Source organism: Pinus tabuliformis, chromosome 3_2 (assembly GCF_031772625.1).
Source record: "Pinus tabuliformis cultivar Carrire ecotype Pingquan chromosome 3_2, CPIR1, whole genome shotgun sequence".
NCBI lineage: Eukaryota > Viridiplantae > Streptophyta > Pinopsida > Pinales > Pinaceae > Pinus > Pinus tabuliformis.
The window spans coordinates 1252290632-1252302686 of record NC_142302.1 but is presented as its reverse complement, the minus strand read 5'-3'; positions in this window follow the sequence as shown (position 1 = coordinate 1252302686).

Genomic DNA, 12055 nt, shown 5'->3' with positions numbered 1-12055 from the left:
AATTAACAAGTAGGAGAAGTAATATCAGTTTTCTGCAGTAGGGATTTGGGTCTCCAAATTTTCACAGTTTGGGGAATAATGATAGTAATATTTCATCTTTAGGAAATGTCTCTATAATCGAGGATCCCGGAAATAGAAATTCCTTACTATCTAAAGACTATACAGATTTAGGAGTTTCACTAAAGACAATTGAACCTTGTAGTCTATCTAATTTGACAGGGGAGCGTAGTTGTTTGTTGCAAAAGCAGGATTCCAATAGTCTTTTGCATGGTAAAAAAGTGAAACTTTGGAAGAAGTACTTGAGGCTTTTGAGAATCATAACATTGGCACAGGGGCACTTGCTTCATATAGCTATTAAAGTTTCAAGAAGACAAAGTTCCTTCAAAAGGAAAAAACAATGTCTTCTCAAATCCAGAAGTTCATCTAAAAGAAACTCTATGAATCTACTGAAGCATGATAAAAGATTTCTTACATCACCAAATAATTTTCTACCTAAAAGGAAAAAGAGGACTACTATAGTTGCTCGGGAAACACCAATTGTTGGAAATAAACCTGGAATTAATGTTGCTAAGAATATGTCAAATGGAAGGTATTGCCTTGATTCTTCCGAGGATGTTGAGTACTATGGGTTAAAGGCATTGCTTGTTCAAAATGGCTTTGCATTTGTCAAAGCTAAGGAAAGTAACCTTCAATCCAGTTTACATCTTGGGGTTTGCTCAATGCAATTCCGGACATATTTGTACATAAGATGGTTTAGGTGAGGAGCAATGTAGTGGTGTTGTGGCAGAGAGATTTGCCACCATGTGTTTGAAACATAATGGTAATGATATTGGACTATGTTGTGGAACGAACCTAAATAATTTTCATCAGTAATGTACTCTATGCGGAATGTAGATGCTTCTGTATATGATAGGGGACTCCTCGCTAGGCACTATCTAAATGAAACCTCTTCAAAATTTTGGGAAGTGTTTGCACCAGGTAGGGCAAGAATCGCTCAAACTCATTTTACATCTCCTCTTGAGGTTGGATTATGTGAGGCAACAATAATTTCACAGTCAATACAAATGGAAGTTGATGGAGTAATGGAAGAAGAAAATCGTAAACATAACCAAAATCAACAACTTTCACAACTTGGAGAATCTCAAGTTGAATCTATATAGACACCCATTTTAACACAATGGTGCAACAATGATGTGGCGCCCTTAATCAAAGCATCAAGGTTTTTGCAGTTACAAATATTCAGTGTGGTGAATTTGGAGAAGAGCTAGGAATTGTTAAATCACTTGTTTTGAACAAAGATGGATGGATTGGTAATGATCAAAGGAATGCAAGACATATTGTGCAACACCTTAACGTACAATTGCTTGAGGACAAGCGATGTTAGAAAGGGGGGACTATAATGTCCCCTATTGATTAATTTCCCTCCGAAAGACAAAGTAGCCTATCCAACCCCGTAGGCTACAGTCATTGATAAAGGGGAAACCCAATTATCCAATGTATGGGGCAACATTGGGTAGATTTTGGGGTAGTTGGGCCAAAAAGCCCAAATTGGGGTTTGCACTTGCAATCTGTCACATTAAAGAGAACCCCATGAGGAAATCTTTAAATAAAGGAGAGTTGGAATCATTTTATCATCATCGATTTGGAATTGAAGTGTCTTTGTTTTCTTGAGCCTAAGTCTCCTTTATTAGTTTCAATGGAGGTGATCCACCCTAGCAAATCCTTTCTAGTTTCGGTGGAGCTGATCCCACCCTACCTAGACACCTCTTTTCTTCATGTTCTAGCACAACATATTTTCTTAAAACAATCCAAGTTTATTTGGAAAGCACAAGGAAGAGAATTGTATGAACGTACAGTGAATAAGGCCTCTATAGAAGCACACCAAATTAAGCATTTGTAATCACATCGAAGTCCCTAGAGGCTGGCGTTTAGGGACTAAGCAAAACGAGTATTAGTGCTAACAAAGGCATATTCAAGGCCATGAATCCTCACAACAAGAACCCTTCCGGGTGACCCTAAGGCGGATATCAAGGAATAGAAACATAACAAGTGAACCAAGATAGTGAGGGAGTTACAAGGCACAATTTTGGAGGTCAGATCCCTTTTCTAAAGGTGTCTGAGGCAACAAACTACTCCTAACTTAATCCTAAACTTGTTAACATCTCCCTAGAGCTATAGCATTGTCCAGGAAAGTAAGTGAGGCATGCGATTAGCCCTCTAAGGATGCGGCTAGCCATAAACAAAGGGGCTGAAACTTACGACAGCATTTGCTCAACTTTGGCAACCATTCTGTGCCATTATCCATAACAACAAGATGATTAAGCCTTCTTGAGGCCAGTGAGTAATCTTAAGGGCTACAAGTGCCCTTAAGAAAAGCAGTCGAACCCTAGCGAAGCTACTTTCCAAGTATGCAGTTGTCCTTAAGTCAACTTAGACTCCTATTGCAGTAAGATTAGAAGCACAATAAATTAATATAGCATACTTGGATTGGTTGTATATTAGAATTACAATTGAATGTTGCTTTATTTACTGACATTGCGAATTAGGTGGATTATTGGATACACTCAACGTTTATTGGGTATTCGACCCTAACTTATAGTGTGATTGAAGAATCCTATTACTGTTGAAGTTATTTGTTGCCGGTGGATTATTGAAGGATCATATTGCTATGATGCCTATGTTGAATGAATGAATGCACACTATTGTCGTATAATCGTTTATGTTTTATTGGAAAACCCTAGATAAGCATAAAAGCCTAAGGGCAAAATTACCCTAGGACATTACAAGCTAGATGTCCATTACTTAATGGGCAACCTTGTTGGTTCAATTTAAAGATGTGGATTTGTACCTCCAACATGTAACCTTCAAGGGAGGCATTGGCCAGGCCTACTAACCACTTCCAACCAACTTGACTTCATTACCAAGTTGAAATTTATTCAAGCTAGGAATCAAACCCAAGGTATAACCTCACCAGAAAGTTACTCTACTACTAAGATAAATGTCCCTTTCATAATGGGCATCCTTAAAATTTAATGGTTCAATCTCAAGGTGTGGATTGAATAGAGCTTGAAGGGCTTCCTAGCTTCACACCCTTATTGACCGCATCATTATGGGAAGTGAGATGACCTCAAATAAGTAAGAGCCTAAGAAGAAGGTAACATGTAGGGTTTTCCCTCCATGGCTTGCATCCAACATTTCTTTATTCGTATTTTATTAGAATAAATTTCCTCAAATACATAGACATTTATTAAAACTTAAAATCTATTAGCTTCAACAAATAACCAAGAATCATAGAGTAGATGGGCCACTAAGGCAAAAAGGAGCAAAGTTGTGTGTAAGTTTGAAACCAAGAATGGAATACATATGTAGCCCTGGATTTGGCAGCGAGGTTGCAACCCAACCACATTGCAGGGTTGTATCCATAGCCTTACAAAATCAGCGATCAATAGTTCAATTCACATGGATAGAACCAAACCACATTGCTATCCTTGAAATGATTACAACTTATTTTCATACTCTCGTTTTCCCATTTTAGTGCCCCAAGAATTCAAAAGGATTTACATGCAAAGGACTTACCTGAGCAAATAAAAATTCTGCAAGATGCGTGCAAATGTACTGGAAAAATCATCTAGGTCTTGCACTGAGAACAAAACTATATATGTTAAACCATGTTGCATTGTTAGGACTTTACTTCATGACATGCCTCTACAACACAAACCCAACCTCTGCCATCATCATATCATGATTTTGGTCCCATATTGATGGTGTCCCAACAAATATCCATAGCTTTCTTCTCCTCTTCCATTAAATTTGAGAGCACTCAAACCATCTAAACTTGTAGTCATGTTACCCCTTTTGTTGAGATTTTCACAAATAAAATATCATATAATATATGCAGTATACCTTTGAGGGTAATATGGGGTACGTAGTGAGGTATCCAAGAGAATAATAATAGATATGTTTGTAATAATGTGAACACAATGTAATGTTTTTAGAAGATAAAAGGTTTCATCTACTAGAATGTTCCTTCTCTATAAAGTCCTTAGGAGATAAATAGAACTATATAAAGTAGTGTAACTAATGTAATGAGATAGGGTGAAGAATATTGTAATTGTACCAAGCATTGCTTGAGGAGTGCATTCCTTCGACAAGAAATAACATATGAGGCTACCCTACCTCAAGGATTTTGTCTACTATTCTCTTGTGTTCAATCTTTTGTGAATGATTTGGTTTATATGTTAAGGATTTATTTCATGTTATATTTTCGGATCTTGGTGTCATAGCCTTTTCCTCAGCGAGAGTGGGGCAACATTTTTTTGTGGACTTTTTTCCAAGGAAAAAATGAAGGGGGTGACATTTAAATAAATTTTTGTAGCTTTTTGGGCTTAATTTGTAGATCTAAATTCCTCATTGAAACTCACCATTTTCAAAAACAAAATCATCTCAATTAGAGTTCAAGTTTTTGTTGCTTTGAAATCAACTATTTTTTCATGATGGCATCATGGAATACAAAGCTCATAACTTTTGATAGGAGCCTCCAATTTCCATCAAACCAACTCCATTGGATAGAGGATTTTCAACTAATTGATTTGACATATTATGTGTTCTACTTTCAATCAATATTGAGTATGTTGTAGCCATTACAAGTTTCGCCCTCTAACCCTCATGGACGTGGATGTGCTAAGATCGTTAAATTTTTTTCTCCAAGATTGGTCTTAGGGAATCAAATGACTATGAGAAACGATAGCTAAATGTCAAGAGACCTATCTTCTTAGATCCACATACATTAACATCAAGGAAGAATATAATCAAGAACAATATTCCTAGTATGATCTCGGGGATGCTTATATTAATTGGCATCTGGATAGTTTTTTTGGGATGACAACTACTTTCATCTTCTATTTGATGACTATACTCCACCTCTAAGTCACATGGTTCGGGTTTGACAAATGATTAGTTTCACTTCAAGATTGAATTTTTTGATGAGGTTCACCATTATATATATATATATAAACTTTAAAATTAAATATAACATAAACTAGTGTAGTCATACATAGGCATCAAAACACTTCATCATACATTTCAAATTGTTAAAATTAAAAAAAATTATAAGAATTAACTAGATTATAACTTTGTTTAAAATTATTATTATTATTAATGATAAAAAGAATTAATATATAAGTTAAAACATATATACATTTTAAAAAAACATGTGATTCTTAAACATGGAGATTCACCCCCACTTTATCATGGACATTGTTAATCTGTAAATAGTGTTTGTTACAATACCATTGGCTAATACCACATGCCCAAAAATCCATAACTCGTTTCATGTGACACTTGTTCATATGATTTTTTTTAATTAATGAATTTAATTAAAAGAGAAAAAAGGCACAATGCTTTAAAATAAATCTCGGCCTTTGATTTTTGTATACTACTAAGAATATTTTAGAATATTCTATAGAGGTTAAATCCCTGCCATCCACTTAATAATTACTTATAATTAAATTAAAATTCAGAGAGCCCTATTCCAAAATAGACATGTCTATCGACATAAATACTAAGCAATCAACATCAATAAACATAAAAAATTATATTATGGACTTGGAAACTATAAGGATATATTACAAGTTTGAGTTGAGTCGTGACATGAAGTTGTGGGTTTTGAGCTACAAACTTGGTCAACTATCAATGGCTATCAAGTTCACTGAACCTCAAATTTTTTTTAGGTTCGCCAAATTTTGAACCTAAAGTATGAAGTTCGACAAACCTTGTGACATAGCTCCACCTTATGTAGAGAACATGGAGGGACACAATAGCTTGCTTATTCCCCACTTGCAGTGTGTTATGTGGAAAATTTCTCAAATGTGGATGGATTTGGAGCACCATTTTCAGTTGAATATTGAGTTCAATTATCTTCAAAGGAGAGTCAACATCAACACTTGGACATGGACCTAGGTTTAGAGTGGAGCTGATTGGACTACTTCAACATGGTGGCTAACACATGTATAAGGGACCTTGGTTCTTTATCCTAATTTAGCATTATGGTCCACATTCATCCATGGGACCCTGGTATATTATACTTTTTTACAACAAGCATCGAGGGCAACAATTTTTAAGGGGGTGGAATGTAGTGTACCTAGGGGGTAATATTGGGTACATAGGGAGATATCCAAGGGGAATGATAGTAGAATAATAGTAGTGGAGGCCATATGTAAGGTGGACCATTTCCACTATATTATCAAATAAGACCCACTATGGTAGATAGTAGTGAATAAATGTAAAAGGGCCTCATTAACGAAGGTCCACTAGGTAGTTAGGAGTTTGTTATGATTAGAGTTCTCTTGATAATTATAAATAATGATGGAGAACTTCTTCTGAGATATGTGTAGAAAAATATTGCGATTGAGGTTAGCTCATTAGAAAGTTTTCCCCCTTGAAGAGGCAAGTGAATAAGAGTGAATTCCTTCCATAAAAGTGTCAACGTAACCCTATCTTAAGGGTTTTCATATATATAAAGTGCGAAGAATTCTTATCAAATATTTGGGTATTTTGTGTGTGATTTATATCCAGATCTTCAATACTTAACGTTTGGAAGAAGGAATATTCTAGTAGGTGGAACTTTTAGTAGCTCCTTCTATCTTCTAAGAACATTATATTGTGTTTACATTATTACAATACATATTGATTATTATTCTCTTGGGTACCTCCATAGGTAACCCATATTATCCCCATAGGTATAACACATTTCTTGTTAAGTACTCAAGATTTGAATATAAAGTCACACACAATATACCTAAGACTATGATAAGGATTCACCACACTTCATTAATACGAAAACCCTTAAGGTAGGGAAGCACCTTATAGTTGATCCTTTTATAGAAGGAATTCATTCCTAACCACTTGCTTCTTTGAGGGGTAACCCCCTAATGAGCTAAGCTTAATTACAATATTCTTCCACACATATCTCATAAGGAGTTTTCCATCCTTATTTATAATTATCAAGAGAACTCTAATCATAAAAAACTTCTAACTCCCTAGTGGACCTTCTTTAATGAGGCCCTATTACATTTATTCACTACTAACCACCATAGTGGGCTTTATTTGATAATACAGTGGATCGAGTCCACCTTACATTGAATGACCTTCAAGGTAGGCAACACCTTATAGTTGATCCTTTTATGGAAGGAATCCATTCCTCTCCACTTGCTTATTTGAAGGGGCAACCTCCTAATGAGCTTAGCTCAATTAAAATATTTTGGCACACATCTTATAAGGAGTTTTCCATCCTTATAACTATCAAGAGAACTTTAATCATAACAAACCTCTAACTACCTAGTGGACCTTCTTTAATGAGGCCCTATTACATTTATTCACTACTAACCACCATAGTGTGCTTTATTTAATAGTATACTGGATCTAGCCCGCCTTACATTAAATAGTCTATGTTATTATTATTATACTATTATTCCCCTTGGGTACCTCCCTAGGTACATTATATTCCACCCCCTGGAAAAGTGTTGTCTTCAACACTTGTTGTGAGGGAGTATAACCCCATATACTAGGGTCCCATGAATGAGTGTCGACCATAATGTTGAAGTAGGCTAAAGAACCACGGTCCCATGTACACCTGCTAATAACCATGTTGAAGTAGTTCAATAAGATCCACTTTAAAATTGGGTCTTAGGTCATGTGTTGATGTTGACTCCGCTTTGAAAGCACTTGAACTCAATAGCCAGCTGAAAATGGTTCTCCAAATGCCTTCCTTGGTCATGTGGATCCAAATATGAAATTGTCCACATAAAACACTACAACTAAGGAATAATCAAGTTGAAAATCCATAGCAATCACCAACTGTTGTTGTCCCTGCATGATGTTCTTTACATAAGGTGAAGTAGAGTCATCAAACAAAAGATGAAATTACTTATCATCCCAAAAATGACAACTATCCAAATACCAATTAGTACAAGCATCCAAGGATCATACCAAGCATATCGTTCTTGATTATATTCTTCCTTGATGTTTATGTATGTGGGCCTGAGAAGACAAGTTTCCTGACATTTAGCTATCATTTCTCATAGAGCCTTGATTCGCTAAAAAAGTTTTTTAATGCCCTTAGCACTTTAACATCCATGAGGATTAAAGAGTGAAACTTGCAGTTGTTGTAGTGTGCTCAATATTTATTAAGTACAACATATAATATATCAAATCAAATCGTTGAAAATCCTCTATACAATGGTGCTGGTTTAATGGCAATTGGAGGCCCTTATCAAACATTACGAGCTCTGCAATTCATGTGCCCATCGTGAACAAACCTTGAAATGATTTTAAATCAGCAATATATTGACTTCCCAAACACCAAGTGAGATGATTTTTTTTTATTATTAATTGGGTGATTTTCAACGAGGAATTTCAATTTGCAAGTTGTTTCCACAAATTCAGCCCAGAAAGCTATGGAAATTTATTTAAATGTCACGGCCCTTGTTTTTTCTTGGAAAAAATATTACAAAAAAAAAAAAAAATTGCCCCATTTTGGCCGAGGAAAGGACTTTGATACCACTAGTTTAGTACCCAAGATCTAGATATAAAATCAAACACAAAATACCCAAGAATATCATAAGAATTCTCCACACTTTATTAATATGAAAACCCTTTAGCTAGGGCAACACCTTACAACTGATCATTTTATGAAAAGAATCCACTTCTATTAAATTGCCTCGTTGAGGGGGCAACCTCCTAATGAGCTAAGCTCAATCACAATATTCTTCCACACATATCTCATAAGGAGTTTTCATCCCTATTTATAATTATCAAGATACCTGTAACCACAACAAACTTCTAACTACCCATTGAACCTTCTTTAAGAGGTCCCATTATATTTATTCAATACTAGCTAACATGGTGGGCCTTATTTCATAATATAGTGGATCTGGTCCACCTTAAATTGAATGGCCTCCACTACTATTATTCCCCTTGACTACCCGAGGGACCATATATCCCCCTTGGTACACTACAATATATTGTAAAGCAAATAAAATTAGACTTTCGTTGTGAATGTGTTTGGCTTCCTTGAGGAAATTGATGCATAAAAAATGTGAAGGTGAAGTTGAAGCTGAAATTCTTCATGACAACTAGCCCAATTTGCAGGTGTACACATTGGTGATAAGGTGGCAAATAAATAAATAAGAACCAGAAAAATATTTCTTGAGCAGATGGTACGCACGTAACTGACATAAAGGAGTAGTTGGCAAGCACATGAATAACAATAGACAGATGGGCAACTCTGAAACCAGATTTGTTGAAATAGGCCGACGTGTCCTGAATCCGACGAATTGGACACGATTCATACCAATTCGTGTCCGGAAATTGGGACACAATGTGTCTGACTAGGACACAATCGAATCCAGATCGTGTCCCAATTGGACACATCGTGTCCCCATTTCCGGACACGAATCCGGAAAAAGTGACCCGCGCGACCATAAAAAAGTGAAATTGTTGTTCTTTTTTATCATTTTCACTTCTCTCTTTTGCGGTAAGTTTGTTGTGGGTTTGCTGTGAGGAGTTTGGAGCAAGGAGCAAAGGGTGTGGGAGCATTTTCAAGGATATTCAAGCAACAGGTAGGTGCATTTCCTCTCTATTTTTTTGCATTTGTATTACAGCAGTTTGCATATACATTTCTTTTACAAATTTGTGTATTTTTGGTTTTTTTTTTTTACAGTATTCATGGCTCAATCAAGGGCAGCAAGGAAGGGGCAAAGAAAGGGGAAGAATGTCCCCATTGGAGATGCCCTTCCTCCCCCAATTTCATCAAAGTTTGCTACAAGTATTCCCTCTATTGCAAGTAATGTTGAGGGAAGACTTCCTCCTCAATGTAACAATGAGAAATGTCCCTTGTGCAAATATGTCACAAGGGAGCAAGGGCCAAGCAGCAAGGTGAAGGGAGGAGGCAAAGTGAATTTGTTAATTTTAAGTATGTTCTATGCTTAGAGCAATTTATTTCAATTTTCACAGTTAGCTCAATAGCTTTTCCAGATTAGCAATCAAATCAGCGTTAAAGCAAACTGCAGATAGAACATAAACATAAATCGCAGAAGACAAGTCAAGACAAAAGGACACAAGATGTGGCGCTAGCCAGGGACAAACCCCAATGTGGGGAAACCCTTGATCAATTCTTCTTATATGTTCTTCAATAGTTTAGCAGAGAGAGAGAGAGAGAGAGATAGTATGTTTACAGCAGAAGTCAACACTTTGACTTATCTAGATAAGAGCATAGATCATCTCTAAGAAGATGATACATGAGATCAGTTGAAGACATGTTGCTTTAACTGATTCTCCAAGGTGACTCCTTCACCTATCGTTGTGTTGCATTTCGTCGTCATGCTACACCTCACCGTGTTGCACCATGCTGCACCCATCATCACTATGTTGCATCTCATAATGCTTCATTAATCATGACTGTACCCATCACCGTACTACATTATGTGCCATTGTTGCACCATGTTGCCATACTGACCTATGTGTTGGCTGCATCTTGCAGTTCCGGTTGTTCCCGACAGTTCTGGCAGTTCCGACAATTCCGGCTGTTCCTGGCAGTTCGGCAGTTCCAGCTGTTCCTGGCATTTCTGGCTTCTACCCTCTACGTTAGCTTTCCCGCCTGTTCCGACAGTTCCCATCAGTTGCGGCAGTTTTGGCAATTCCGACTGTTCTCGACGGTTCGGCAATTCCTGTTTTCCCGGCAGTTTCGGCAGTTCCGGCTTTTCCTGGCAGTTCCGGCTTCTGCCCTCTACGTCAACTTTCTCGGCTGTTCCGGAAGTTCTAGCTGTTCCCGACAGTTCTAGCTATTCCCGGCAGTTCCGACAGTTCCGGCAGTTTCCAGCAATTCCAACAGTTCCAGCAATTCCGGCTTTTCCCGGCAGTTCCGGCTATTCCTGGCAGTTCCGGCTATTCCTGGCAATTCAGGCTATTCCTAGTAGTTCCAACAATTCCAGCTATTCCTGGCAGTTTCGGCAGTTCCCGACAGTTCCAGCTTCTACCCTCTAGATTAGGGCAGCGTTATCCCTTAGGACCTCTCCTCCTACTAAAATCCAAAGACAAGTAGAGAGGAAGAGAACCCAAGTGTGTTGAAATGACATGAAGGCCACCTCTATTTATACTAAAACGTTCAGCACAAGTGGGGTTTATTTGGTAGTTGGCCGACCTTGACGAATTGTCCCATAACACAAATAAATTCATATCTCCATGAATACTTATCGGAATCGGATGACATTTAGGTCAATCCTACACCTCTCGATGAGAGGGATCCAAGGAAAATATCAGCTTCCATTAATAAGATGACCCACATGGAGTTTCACCCTAGTTGCCAATTTTAACAGAATTGGAGATGCAACTTTTGCCACAGTACTTTCACAAGCACATATTACCATGTGAAAGGCCATTTGTTGGCTTTACCAGGTTGTGGAGTTGGAGCTTGTACAAAAGTTCCTTTACAAAAGAGGAAAGAAATGGAAAGAGAGTTCAATGTTGGTATGGCAAATGTGGCTGCAAAATAAAAAAAAACCAAGAATGATGACCCCCTTCCATTTTTGAGGAAAGGCAACAACAAATTCCCATTTGAGAGTTCTAGTGGGGGACAAGCAGCAAAAAGAAAGGCAATTTCACTTGGTCCAATGGACAAGATTTTTCAAAAGGAGAAACGGGAAGAGCTTGATCTCACCATTGCCTTTTTTTTTCTATCAAAACTTCATATCCTTTAATGTTGCACACTCACCTCTATTTATTGAGATGTGCCAAGCTCTAACTCAAGGGGCTCCATCAAAGTATGTGCCTCCTGGTTCAAAGAAGCTTAGAACCACATTGTTGACGAAGGATAAAAAAGAGGTGCAAAAAATGCTTGAGCCTATTAAAGCATCATGGCCAACATCTGGGGTTAGCATTGTTTCTGATGGATGGACAGATCCAGCACAACACCCACTCATCAACTTCATGGTGTCTTCCTTGAATGGTCCAGTTTTCTTGAAAGCAGTGGATACACTTGGAGAATACAAGGGTGCACAAT